The sequence below is a fragment of the Mya arenaria genome, chromosome 9, assembly GCF_026914265.1.
Source record: "Mya arenaria isolate MELC-2E11 chromosome 9, ASM2691426v1".
In the NCBI taxonomy this organism is placed as follows: Eukaryota; Metazoa; Mollusca; class Bivalvia; order Myida; family Myidae; genus Mya; species Mya arenaria.
Window position 1 is genome coordinate 66,103,729 of NC_069130.1, and position 15,186 is coordinate 66,118,914.

The 15,186-nt window shown below is 36.8% G+C and overlaps 1 long non-coding RNA gene across 1 annotated transcript; it reads right to left on the reverse strand.

Moving 5' to 3' along the window:
* Positions 1–7,417: 7,417 nt before the first annotated feature.
* LOC128203732 (uncharacterized) lies at positions 7,418–13,128 on the reverse strand. The gene is made up of 3 exons (XR_008256032.1): positions 13,025–13,128; positions 7,991–8,414; positions 7,418–7,812 (listed from the first exon to the last, which is right to left on the reverse strand). It is a non-coding gene; the product is annotated as an uncharacterized LOC128203732 (long non-coding RNA).
* Positions 13,129–15,186: the final 2,058 nt, after the last annotated feature.

Consider the following 15,186-nt stretch of genomic DNA (forward strand, 5'->3'; position numbering starts at 1 on the left):
GACCCTCTTTTTATACTATGTTGAACAATGAGACTTACAGTTAGTTCTTTTGTGAGTTTTAAACTGTTGATAACCAGGAATGCCTACATTGCATTAATTAGGACTCATCCGTATTGTTTTCAGAATAATTATTAATTAATGTTAATAATAATAATTTTTGAGAATTTGTATTTTATCTATACCCAATTAAAGAAATTATGTTTATTTTTATAGATATGCATTGCAAACAAATGACAGTTTTATAGTTATATTTTACAACGAATATGCATTTCAAACAGAGTGAAGCAAGATATCCGTAATAAAACAAACAGTGAAATAATATTCTGCAAGTATAAAACTTTACGACGGTCATTAAATTTTTGTGCAAGTTTTATGACATATTTATGTCTACAAAAAAAACTGCGGACAAAGAGGTTTCAGTTTCGCTGATGGTATGGCTAGATATGTCATCTGTTTTGATCATAATAAACGCACCTGTGTGATATTTCAAAAACTGCTCACAATAAAATTGCTTCGAATAACCTATTGCCTGACAGACTGGCTTCCATATCTTTAATATGGTATTCTTTGGTCCAAAACTAGTGTTAGGTTGTTATTTGATCTTAATGTTATCCCATCATGCAAGGTGCTTAGGTAAAATTTGATCCATATTCTGAAACAAATTACGTTCTGTCATGAAACTGTTCATACATGTACGTATCTCTCTCTGACATAGTCGCCGCTTGTTTTATCGTGACATCGGGTTCCGTTTTATCACTTGTTTGATGGCTGTTTTATAATTAACGTTGGGTGTGCTCACTTTGTTTAAAAGTTGCACTCGATAAAGTAAATTTGAACTAATTTTAACTTTATTTATAAATAAGCCATCATGTACATGCGAAAACTTCAACGTTTTGAAACCCGTTGTGCATAAATTATGTGATCCCATGTAAATGCAAAAACATAATTATAATGTTTAAAGCCGGAATGGATGTTAATGTCAATGAAACTCCACATACTTTAGATAAAAACTTCTTTCGAGACAATATCCCTTCAATGTGAATGTCACAAATCTCATTTTACATTTATATTATGGTATTATTATTTAATACAATTTGCTTGTATTAGTTTAAACATTGATTTAAAATCAATCATTAGGTAGTATTGGATCGACACGATACGGTAACACTTGACCAATTTTCACTGCTCTGACCATTTTTACGTCATCATAATTTGTACATGTTTTGGGTGTGTAATTCTCTAGTTAGTTGGTTTTTGACCAAGATAGACGTGTAACATTCTCTGGGTGGACGGACGGAACTGCCACGTCTGCAGTTATGCAGCCGAAAAGCTGTTGGGGAATGAATGTGCATTAATACTAAGTATTATTAACACCTGATACCAGGGTAAGTGCCATTACATTATAATTGTTTTATAGACATTCTTGCATTACAATTTAGGTTTGTAAATACAGTTAAATATTGTCTCTTGTACATGTACTTTGCAATTGTCAGGTTTTTATATTGCAAGTAAGCGTTGTAAACATTATTTGCTCATATAATTATCTAGAGAACTATTTTCATTCGTGTTAAACTATAATTGTTTAGATTCTCACAGTTTTGCCTTGACTGGGAATGAACCGACATTTTATTGTTTTGCTTTGCATAATTGTTGAGAGTAAAAGTGTATAATCATGCTTGTTATATATTTAGGTAAGCAATGATATAGTAAATAGTATGACTTATGTCGTTATTTTGAATGTCAGGTTATACGTAAACAGCAGAACATCGTTTGCTATGGTTGCCACGTTACGGTTACATTGACGTTTTGGGGCTCATGACGTCAGAGGACGTTTTCAACGTAGTTGGGCTTCCGGACGCTAACAAGGCGGGATGTCAGTGGACCTCGTGTTTGTACCGGTAACGCAGGCTGATGCTGAGGACGGATACGCCTAGGTGGGCGTTGATATATCCTATCGTGGACGTCGAGAGGCGGGACGTGTATTGGGATTGGCATCTGAGTGACGGCAGTGTTGACGTCTAAGTGACGCCTGTATTTCCTGTGGTCGGCGTCTGTGTGACGTCGATGCGTCTATGTGGTGTCTGTGTGACGCCGTTGTCGACATCCGGGTGACGTCTGTGTGACGTTTACGTTAGCGGGAGATTGAGATAGTGAAGTGGTAGACTGGTAACAGCGTAACAGTGTGGCAGTAGTGACATTCAACCATTATTACATAAGAAGATCTCTCTTTATTTATTGTAATTTATGTAAATAATATATTTGTTATATACGGACACGCGCGGGTAATTGACGAGTGTGTACAAGGGTAAATGCATATACGGATACACGCGGGTAATTGACGAGTGTGTACCAGGGTTAATGCATATACGGACACATGCGGGTAGTAAACGAGTTGGTTCCAAGGTTTATGCATATACAGATACACTCGGATGGTTGGCAAGTGGGTACCGGGGTTATTGAATATACGGATACACGCGGGTAATTGACGAGTGAGTATCAGGGTAAATGCATCTACATATACAGTGGGGAAATTGACAGGCGGGTACCAGGGTTAATGCATAAACGGATACACGGGGGTAATTAGTGAGTGGGTACCTGGGTTAATGCATATACGGACGCATGCGGTAATTTTACGAGTTGGTACCAGGGTTCATGCATATACGGATACACACGGGTAATTGGCGAGTGTGTTCCAGCGTAAATTCTATACGGATACAGGTGAGTAATTTACGAGTGGGTACTAGGGTTAATGCATATACAGATACACGCGGGTAATTGACGAGTGGGTACCAAGGTTAAGACATAAGCGTACACAAGCGGGTAATTGACGAGTGGGTTTCAGGGTAAATGCACATACGATACACGCAGTTTATTGGCGAGTGGATACCAGGGTTAATGCATATACGGAATCACGCGGGTAAATGGCGAGAGGGTATCAGGGTTAATAAATATACGGACACACGCGTGTAATTGACGAGTGGGTACCAGCGTTAATGCATATACGGATTCATGCGGGTATTTGGTGAGTGGTTACTATGGTAAATGCATATTCGGATACACGCGGTTTATTGACGAGTGGGTACCAGGTTAGTGCATATACACACACATGCGGGTAGTTAGCGAGTTGGTATTAAGGTTTATGCATAAACGGATACACGCGGATGGTTTGCAAGTGGGTACCAGGGTTATTGGATATGTGGATACACGCGGGTAATTGACGAGTGGGTACCAGGGTTAATGCATATACGAATACACGCGGATAATTGACGAGTGGGTTCCAGGGTTAATGCATATAAGGATACACGCGGGTTATTGATGAGTGTGTACCAGGGTACCAGGGTACGTTTGTGTTGCTCTTTTAAAATTTTATTTTCGCGAATAATTGCTAACTTAAGTGAATATAAATACTTTTGCGAAAAACAACTTTAACTTCGTATATTCAATTACATTTAGACATTTTAAAACATTTAAATCACACACAAAATAGACATAGAATAACAAAAGAGGTCACAGTAACTGGACAGATGCCCCTAATTCGGTCTTGTTGTAACCTCTTAGGCAACGAAGCAGAAAAATATCAAATAGCATAGCACTGCTATAAAGCAATGAAATGAAGTTTTTTTACATATATAGTATGTATGCACTGTTCTGTTTGTGGAGTTTTGTGCTGTTCTTCCTTGTGTCATGTTGTATTTTTATTTTTTTTATATTCTATGTCCTTGGCGTTTACCCAGTGCCAAGTATAGAAGCATTGCATAATCTAAAAGGAACTCAATTACAACTCTTAGTCAAAGCATTTGAATGTAACAATAAAGACCTTAACAACATACAAACAACAAATAGTACAACTCTGATTTGACAAAAATTTAAATGTGATCTTGATCTTTGAGATAGTAGTACAAATGCGTCGAGTGACACACCTTGCCAGTTGCTCTACAGTTATATAAGTTTGATTAGATTCCCATGGTATACCATCGACCTCCAAAGACCACAAGCTTTAAACGCGACATTCCAACTCATTGTGCTACAATTTTGTGAGGTTTAATTGTATTATCATTAATAGTTAAATGGTTCATACACAAAAGCTGTCACAGAGACAGCGCGCTCGACTTACGTCGTTTTAAAGATGCAAGATTGCAATGTTTTGGTGAAACATGCATGGATCACTGTAAAATTATTTGCATTGTATGTAAAATACAGTTATCTTACTTGCTCATACAAATTGGTTGGATGGTTAAGTACTATTGTATAAAGTCTCCATGCAAGTACTTACTGAGATATTGACCTATGTGTGCTTACATGCAAAGCCTTAACCAGAATGTCTATGTGGAATAATGAAGGGCAATTATTAGCATTGTATGCATGATCGAGTTTTCTTGCATATCGACCGTGTTTTTCCAGGCATGTGACTAGTGCCAGAAAACCCCATTTTACACCCCCCCCCCCATGTAAGATTAGTCACGCGCAACAACGCGCCCCTTCTTATTTATATATTTTATTGTATGGTTTATGAAAGTATATTTTGCCATTTCAATGAAGCGCAATAAAAAAAAATGTATGCAAGACTTTTGATTTAAATTGAAAATAAATAATCGTAAAAAACGCGATTTTTAGTCATTTAAAATTACTGCGCTTTATGACGTCAGTAAACAACGTCGCACGCGCTTTTTGGTGTAATTGTACGAAAGTTTGTTTTCTACGTCATATTTTCCACAATTGATAATATCAGATATTCAAGAAAAAATATCAATCATGAATTTCCGGTACGGAATAAAAAATCCGACCCTCGGGCACGCTGCGTGACCGGTAACTCGGCAGGCAAGCCACGTTACCGACTTACGCGCGTAACCTCAGGTCGGATTTTCCTATCCGTACCGGAAACACATGATATTTATTTATAATCTTTCTAAATTAATTATATGGGATGGATAGTTGCGAACACATGTCTTAAGTTGCAATGCAATACATGATGCATTTGCTGAGATATTGGCTTAAATGTGGTTACATGAAAAACCTTAACTAGGAGTCTATCCATTGTATGTACGAAATACATGTGTCAAAATATTGTAATATCCCTCCATGCTTAAAGTGACACTCTTATTTAAAAATCAGTACATACACATTTACCAACATATTACCAACATAAACTTTGAGTGATAAACATTTAACTACTTACTAGATAATGCATTTATGGAAAATATTAATTTCTGATAAAACGATTGTAGCCGTGAATTTGATAGCGTGTATGTAATAGCTGAAAACGCAAATATATTTAATGACTGGTGAATAATAAAAGATTTACTGTGATCTTCTATCGTGGCATAAGGTAGAAATACAGTGTTTTTGCACCTTTCTTTTTAATTAAACTCGGTATCCTTCATAAAAAACCATTGATTTCCACATTTATTCATCCTTTTTGATACATTTAAACAATTGTTTTAATTGTGGTAAATCTTATTTGGGAGTAAGAGTGCACCTTTAACATAAGTAACGGCGCATAAACAGAAAAAGTGGAAGGACACTGATCGAGAGACGCGAACATACAAACACCACACGACAAAATTAAAGCCGAAGAACAAACGTCTTTCTCTAAGAGCATATATGAATCAAGCCATGAAGATTTACCCATAAGAGTGACCTTGACGTTTGAGGTAGGGACGCCAGTTGACGCGACACAATGCTTGTAAACTGTACGAAATACTCTCTGATGCCATCGCATTTACAAGCATATCGTCCGATTGAGTGTAATGCGATAAATTTTTAAATAAATTATTCGGCCACGCGTATTTGCAACAAAATAGTTCGAAAATGCCATTTTTTTGGCAAGTGAAGGGCCATAACCCTCACCTTAATATGTACAGTTGTAAACAAAACTGCACGTGCATAACTTCATCATCTCGACAATTCGTCAGTTTTGGAGCTTTTAATGACATATTTTAGTTCGCATGATAATTACGGACCGAATCACTGACAGAAGGACGACCGGAGAGACGGGGGCAAATCTATGAATATTTTAGCTGGATATATTACTTAAGGCTTATTTATGTGCAAGTAAAATAAGTTGTCATTCTACTTCTGACACTCGCTTAATATTCAATTGAATTCATGATATAACGATATTTTGTTGTACGGCCATTGACGAGAGCCCCACTGCGTTTAAAGGTTTTCATTTAAACAAAATAGGCATAATTAAAGTTATGCAGACATCACAATGAAACTACAAACCTGCAGAGAAGTCCGCGCTAATAGAAGACCATACCTTTCTCTCAACATTATATGCATAAACTCAACAATCTCCTTTGCCATATTGTCACTAAAGAACGTGATCTCTGGCCTCAGATCGCCCCCACACTCGGGGCAAGGGGGGCCTAAAATACATCCAGACGTAAAACTACGGGAAAACCTAAAATACATCCGAAGTTATGCTTTATGCTCAGGACAAGGTGCGAGTGACCAAAAGTACGTCATGGGAAAACCTAAAATACATAAAATACACTTTTCAAATATGCTCACCTTCATTGGTCTCGCGTCATCATTTGTTTACTGAAGTTGATCAAAATTAATACTTTTGAATTATGACATTTAGAATAGTAAAATACCATGGTTGAAATATGTTATGAGGTATTTTTGAAAGAATATGTAATTCTTGGTTAAACATGGTATTTTTATTGCAATCACGAACAAAGGTACACAGAAAAAAAATTACTTCCAAAGTCCCTGTTTTTATCGGGTTTGTCATAAGAAACATTTTAGTTATCTTTTGTAAAACTTACGCTCCTTAAATTTTGAAGCAAGTTTCATGACATATTTCTGTCTACAAAAAACAAAATCCGGGCAGAAAGGATGGTACGCCTAGATTTTTCATCTGTGTTGATCATAATAAATCTGCATAATATTAATTTTCTACCATAACTTGCGCCCATATTTTGAATATGGTATTCTTTGCAACAAAGGCGAAAGTGTTATGATGGATTTAATGTTAATGCTATCCTGTCTAGCAAAAGCGTCATTAAAATATTGTATTAACATTCACTTCATTTCCATATTACTCAACTTACCGAATGAAAAGTTTTACGTGTTTTTTGGGGTTTAAGATTTGCTTATAAAAGGGGTTTTATATTTATTCTTGTTACCAAGTTTTGTGAACTATAAAAGGTATTTAAGTGAAATTTAAGCCACATTCTGAAACAAATTACGGGGCTGTCACATTAAATCGTAGACTTTCCTTATTTAAAAAACAACAACGAATGAACCAATTGTTAACAAAGTTCTCTGACGTTTTATTCATCATTTTGCGCAAATACACACGAAATAACACTACAAAGTAACAATAAATAACAAAATATACAAAACATTTAATAATAAAATGTACTCATAATCGGCTCGAGCCAACGTCATAATTGTGGCGGTAGACGTAATAATAATGTCACATATTATGCATTCTCAAAGTATTCACTCTGATGTGCGATACACTTATGGCGGCTTCTTGCCCAGTTCTCATAAACGTTCATGAACCATTCACGGTCTAATGCGCGATTAAATGTTTGTATCGCATGGCTGATCTCAGTTCTATCATTAAACCGTGCCACGCAAAAATGTCAACTTTGCAAAATATGCGAAATCCAATGTGGCAAGATCGGGGGCATATGGTGGATGGATAGCTCACTGGAACCCTAACACATCGATGTCTAATCGTGTGTTCGTGGTGGTATGGCTTGGGGCGTTGTCATGGTGCAATACTACGTTTTTAATCTGAGCTGCCATGTCTGGGCGCTTCTTCCGTAGCGCATGCATGAGATCGCGGCGTAGCATCTGGAATGAGACAAAATACAATTTCCTTAGTTTTGATGAATAAGTGTTATAAGAGTTTTAAACATTTAATCATTTTAACATTTAATCAACTTCAACCATAAACGTTTTTATTATTAGAATTATTATATCTTATGTTATATTTTATCTTAAGTATTTAAGTAAATTATTATTAGCCAACCTGCGAATAGTAGCTTGAGTTGACCGTCTGTCCGGGCTTGACCATATGCACCAATATGACACCTTGCATGTCTATAAAGACGATGCACATCACCTTTCCCATCGACTTTACTGCCTTCGCCTTTATAGGAGGTGGACTGTCGGCCTGCTTCCAAACCATTGATGCCTGTTTACTGTCTGGTTCAAAGTAATAGACGCAAGTCTCGTCTGTTGTTATAATTCGCGCGATGTAGGATGGATCTCTTCCAACTTTTCGAATGAACGTTCTTGATGCTTTGACTCGAACATCTTTTCTTCCACTGTGAGTAGTCTAGGGACCCATCGAGCGCTCACGTGTGACATACTCAAGTCCGATGTAAGAATTCGTTGTGCTTGTAGACTGACTTAGACCGGCCACCTCATCAACTTGTCGAACGGTGCGTCGTCTGTGGAAAACATGATCAACTTATGGCCTTAATTGTACTTAAATGCTCATAAATGCAATGGACATTAATTCAGGGCCATAGCTAGCCCTCTTTTCATGTGGATTCATAATTGTGTAAGGGAGGTTTGGGGCATGCCCCCTGGGAATATTTTGAAAGCCATGCTGCACTCTGGGTAAGGGTTCTGAGGTGCTTTAATTAGTACTGAAAAATAGTACTGCAACTTTAACTGATTTATTTATTTTATTGTCAGAATCATGTGGAGTCAGGCACGTAATCGCGTATAGGCAGCTACGCGCCTGTTAATATTCATTATAAATTTATAATAGAATGGTTGCAAACAAAACTTTGTAAGGATTGCATGTTTTTTATCACAACCGCTAGCCAGTAATACAATGTTTACATAATTCTAGATGTTTGTGATAATTGCAGTTTCAGCACTTGACACATATTACAGCCTCAAGTGGTTTTGGGCTCAATCTAGTCCATATTTATAGACACTAAGGTCTAGTCTTTTCACGATGTTTAGCAGTCCGTGCCATTCACTGAATAGTTAATGCAGCGCACTAAATAATTGCAGCTAGTGTTCCATATTTTGACAATACATAAAGCTCATTAATGCAAATATTGTAACCAAACACTTCGGCTTAGTGTTTCATTAGGATGAGATATCAAAAGAAAATATCTAATAAAGATAGGATTGGCAGGTGTCAGTGAATAGAGTTACCAATAAAGACAGTCTGGTTTATAATCATTATTATGAATATGTTTTTTAATAAATTGTTGTATTTTGCATATCATGTCCATTACGATTGCTGTGGCTAGGACTCTTGAAACCAAATGATAGCAGGAATTGGACACATTTCGGACTAAACAATTCCTGTGAATCAAATAACATGTTTTTGGAAATGTTTATGTAGTTTTAGTTCTGATCGGTATGTCTGGCCCTGGGTATGCCAATAAAAGTAATTTAGTTCAAGTTTTTCAAAGAGTATCATAGTCCACCTAAAATGGCGGCCAACGAGTCTTTTGACGACGTTATATTATGCTGAACGCTCAAAAGTACAAGCCCTAAATCGCGCACTTGTGTATTTTTTATAATATAAACATTCCGTTCCATGCAATATTCTACTTTTGACAATAGGGATACGTTATTTCGGGTCTTCGAAGACAATTATACATTGATAATGTTATATTCACTATGAAAAAAAGTGTATCCTGATATGTTTCTATTTACATAATCATAAAAATCTTCAGACGCTCCATATCAAGCCCAAAAATGATGGATGGTGCTAAAACCCGTAACCCAATCGCCCGGTACGCGGTATCACTTTCTGATACCGGAGTAGGTGACAATCATATGACGAATCTCAGTATGACATGTTATTTATTGCCTAATAAAGAGATGATTATCTGATAAAGATCCCTGGTGTTGTCGGTATATTTCATTGTTTTGCTTTACCTGGTTTGTTTAAAAGTTTGAGTTATAACGCCATAACTGTTTTTTCGGAGTGCAAAATAATACAATAAATAATATACGTATGTAGCTAAGTCTTTCGTATGCCTTGACCGTGGGGTGGGGATAGTGGTGGGGGCTGGTTCACAACCACACACGAGCAAACAGGATTTGGATTATTTTGTTTATTTCAACAACGCTACTTAAAAACCTGTCAAATACATTTTGGTTTTAGGAGCATAGTGCACAGACAGAATGTAACATTGGTTGGAGCTACCCTGATTCTGTAACGTACACCAATGTATAGCACTGTCACACGGATCCCCCCATTTAACGTCCCTCCCGGAGACGATTAATATTTATTAGAGGTGTGACGAGAAATCGAATCTGGGACCCCTGGATTGATAATCAAGCGGATCCGGCACAGACATAGAAAACCAAAGAGTCTTAGATGCTATGGTCACTTTCATCCAATCACAAACTAGCAATTACATAAAAAGCACATCTGATTGGACAAGAGACAAGGACAGAGCTTGACCACATGGTTGACAACAGGCACATATACACAAGGAAAATAATCCCATAGTACCATGAAGTCATGTGACTTTGACAGTTATCATGTGACTGACAGTTGTCATGTTACATGTATAAATGTAAATACTACTGCAATTTGAAAGTAGGGGAGAAATAATACACCTTACAACATACAGCAGGCTAAAGTAACTCCGACATTAAAAAAACACTAGAAGATTATAGAAATGTAGAAATTATGAAAACTCCTAAAACTGAAAGACTCTGTCTTTTAAATTAACTAAAACACCTAAATGTGTATTCAGAAAACAAAATTATGCGAAAAGTTCAAGTTATTCTTTTAAAAAAATATTAAATGAAATTAATACTAGTACTGCACTGCAGTGAATGTAGACAAAATAGTTGAGTATTCTCCCTTATACTATTAACTGAACTATTTATATTTATAAATACAGTAAAATATCTGCCAGTCAGAACATGCAAATGTACGGTAATAATTATGACTTTGAGAAATAAAAATAACTTAAGCAAAATCATAGTTCTTACTGAATATGGAATATTCATACACATTAAATACTAAATCAAAGAGGTACCAAAACAAATCCTCAAAGAAATAAATATATGAATTTCAGCACATATTAACATTTTCTACAAATAACAGTGAAATAATACACCAGTCAATTGTAACCACACCTCACCCCCCCCCCCCTGGTCCGGGGGTATACCGGGGATAGCGGGGGATATGGGTCGTGTTTTACCTTCCAGGTGGCCCAGCAATACCGAGTGAATGAGGTTGCTTTTTTCGCCCCGAAAGTAGCGGAGAATGGGGCGTGGCTTTGTACCGGAAAATATCCGTTCTTTTAGGGTTAAAATATAAAGTTAATACCGACGATATCCCCGGAACCACAAATGCGGCGCGGTCGACACCGGTATTGCTATTTACGTATCTACATTCCCTATGTGTGGCGACAGTCGGCGCATCTCTGGTGTGCAGGTCAACGTTTCCTAGCGCGCGCAACTTTCGCGCTTACAATCAAAATGGCGCAAAAATGCCCTAGAATGGGGTACCTCGTGTCGAAGATAGCTTAGCACCCATGCACGTGCCGAAGTTAAATCAGGTTTATATTAAAATGTTTTTTTCTACTGAGCATGTTTTGTTGTTTATCACATAAGTATTGGGACCAATTTGCCTGTGTAGGGTTTGCAAATACCTACGTGGCACAAGTTTCGGTGTGCCTGGGACGTGTTTCGGTCACCGGTTTCTAAGGCCGCAAAGAGCGTCCAAAACGGTAGTTTTTCAGCGGTTTTTGCCACACCTTATAATGTAAAATTAATGCCGACGATTTCTCCGGCACCACTCAAGCGGGCCGGTCGGTATTGCCGTTTAGGTATCTCCAATCCCTACGTGGCGCGACCGTCGGCGCATTTTAGACATGCCGGATTCAACGTTTCCTAACGCGTGCAACTTTCTCGTTTACGATCAAAATGGCGCGAAAATACCGTAAAATGGGGTACCTCGTGTCGAAGATAGCTAAGCATCTCTGCACGTGCGAAAGTTTAGACCAATTTTGCTGTATAGGGTTTGCTTATACCTACATGGCGCGTTTTGTGATATGCCTGGGACGTTATTCGGTAACCGGTTTCTAGGGCCGCAAAATGCGTCCAAAACCGTTTTTTTTCAGCTTTTTATCCATACCTTATAATGTAAAGTTAATGCCGACGATTTCTCCGGACCATACATGCGGGGCGGTCGGGACCGGTTTTGCATTTAAGGTATTTCCGTTCTCTTTGTGGCGCGACCGTCGGCACATCTTTGACGTGCAGGCGTCGACGTTTCCTAACGCATGCAACTTTCTCGTTTACGATCAAAATGGCGCTTAAATTCTGTAAAATGGGATACCTCGTGTCGAAGATAGCTAAGCATCTCTGCACGGGCAGAAGTTGGGACCAATTTGCCTTTTTACGGTTTGATAATACCTACATAGCGCAATTTTCGGTGTTGCTGGGACGTTATTCGTTCACCGGTTTCTAAGGTCGCAAAGTGCGTCCAAAACCGTAGTTTTAGCGGGTTTTGCCATACCTTATAATGTTAAGTGAATGCCGACGACTAGCATGATGATCTAATTTATTTAGAGAGCTATATTAGTGAACAGGCATCCAATATTGTGCCATTACATTGAGCTGATTGTTGCCAACACTCACACTACAATATTGGTGAATAAATAATATAAATATGTCACTGACAGTCAAAGATTATATTTGGAGAAGAGGTATGTTTTAGCACGTACATATAAACCAAACGTCCTTGGTTAAAGAAATGTAAACTTTAGTTATAAAAATAAGTTTGTAAATACAGTGAGTTAAGAAAGTCTAACCTATTATCAATCTAAGTAAAGTCAGATTCAGACTTATTTGTATTTCAAAGAAATAAAATGAAACTAACCATATTTGTGTTCTTAATTTTTGCCACTGATCACAGTTACTATCTCAGAAAGAGTCAATTGGAAGCAGACTTAACCCCACCCACTAAAAATAAATGACATTTCCACTTAGTTTGTCATTAGGGGACTTTTTACACCAGTTTTATATTTTAATAAAATATATCATGTATAGAAATAACACTTACATACAAATAAGTGGTAACAGTTCGCCCCTCATTCTGTCTTTGGTCTAACATATCGCTGATTGTTTAAACATCTCCTTGGTCGGCCATGATGGACTATTTTCTAAACCCGTATTATTTCCGAGGCCATATCTGTTTGATACTAGCCGAGGTTTTCCGATTGGCGGTTTGGTATCTAACATTGATGCGGTTTGGTATTTAACATTGATTTGGTGCGATCTTTAACGCTGCAAAGGCAACGCGGTTAAACCAAACCATATAGCAGTCAATAGGCGCGGGCAGAAACTTTTAAGATAAGAACAGAATACAACACTTTTTGTCTCGGCTAAATATGAGTGCATAGGCACAGTTCGACACCGTCTTATGGTGTTTTTTTAAGTTTTAAAAAAAACCTGATATTTATGAACGTTAATTTGTCGTTAAACTAAGGAAGCATGCTTTGAATAGTCTAACATGTACATATCTCCGACGTCAGGATCACACACACTCATTTTACAGCCACCTTGTTACCGATCTTGTCGTGCGATCATTTCCTCATATCAAAATGTCTGTGGAATGTCTTTTTTTGGAATTAGTTGTTATATATGTTAATTTAAACTTTGCTTAATTTATTTTTGCAAGCAAAACGTTGTAACTAATGTGTAACACTGAATATCTTGGTAGTACGATTTATCGTCGTATGTACGCTCACAAGATGATCCCCATCCCATATGTTGGGCAGTTAACATGGCCGTCACAAGCATAGGCATTTAACATAGAGGTTCTGTAACGTTGGTGAACAACTGAAATGTTCGACATCTAAAGTATTTCAGGTCGTAGATTATACTTATAACAGAGCTAGACTGAATACTTGTAAAATTAAAGCAACTTTTCCGAAATATTTGCATAAGATTTGCTTCCAATTAAAGAAAAAACAAATTGCATAGATTGAAGGTTAAGCTATGGTATGTAAGTTCATTCGAGCCCTGATAGTTCGAACTCGCTTGGCTCGATTTCCTCGTTGGCTCGACCTCGAGGTAAACGACCGATTTTTTTTCTCTATTAAATGTTACGAATCCCGTTTCGCTCGAATTTCCCGAGGCTCGAGGTATTTTGGCCGGTTCCTTAAAGCTCAAGCCAACGGGGTTAGACTGTCAGGCATTTTAATATTTATAACATTTAAAAGCAAGGTACATGTTTAGTGAATTTGTAGCGAATTTAGTTATTAGACGTCGCAGGTTTTTTCTCATATATAATTAATCATTGACTTAGCAGTAATTAATCATAATTTAGATATGATCTACGTAATGGTTGAAGGTATAAATAATTATACATATAATGACGAAATATTACACACCACTTAGGGTCATATGACAGTAAAAGGACCGGCCAGTCAGCCACTGAAAATGTATCCCTTCACATTCGGGGATTGACTTGCCGGTCCTTCTAATGCCATATAGCCCGAAGTGGTTTGTTAATATTTCTTATATAATACCGAATATTATATATAACCATTCAATATTATAAAACCACTTAAGATGGGCTTTACTGAATCCTAGTCCTGTTTTACGGCACGTTGACCATACAACATACACGCACACAAATTCACCACACAGAATAAAACAACCACCTTTATAAGTAATCAAACAATAAAAAATAAATAAAAATTAAACAGGCTTACTTTCAGTTTGAAGAAATCCCAAGTGTCCGTTCTCCTTAGGATGATCTGCACACTTTGGGAGTGAATCTCATATATATATATATATATATATATATATATATATATATATATATATATATATATATATATATATATATGAGAAGAAACTGAAAGTAAGCCTGTTTAATTTTTATTTATTTTTTATTGTTTGATTACTTATTACTTGACAACTGTTATATCTCATAGCTGGTTTCATCCACCTTATCGCGACATTTATTGTATTATATACTTTTATGTAAAAGAAACATAGTATTTTGCATTGTATATTTTTATCTTTATCTATATTATTAAAGATTAATATGTCATAAACATATATGTCAATTTATAATGAATGTGTAATTGATAACAAGCTGTACATGCTCACTTAACTAAATAAACTGTAGATTCCATGTTATGTTATGTAATGTTAGATTTGTGATATGTTATGTTTTGTTTGCTGTTGATTTTGATTTACTTAACTATTATT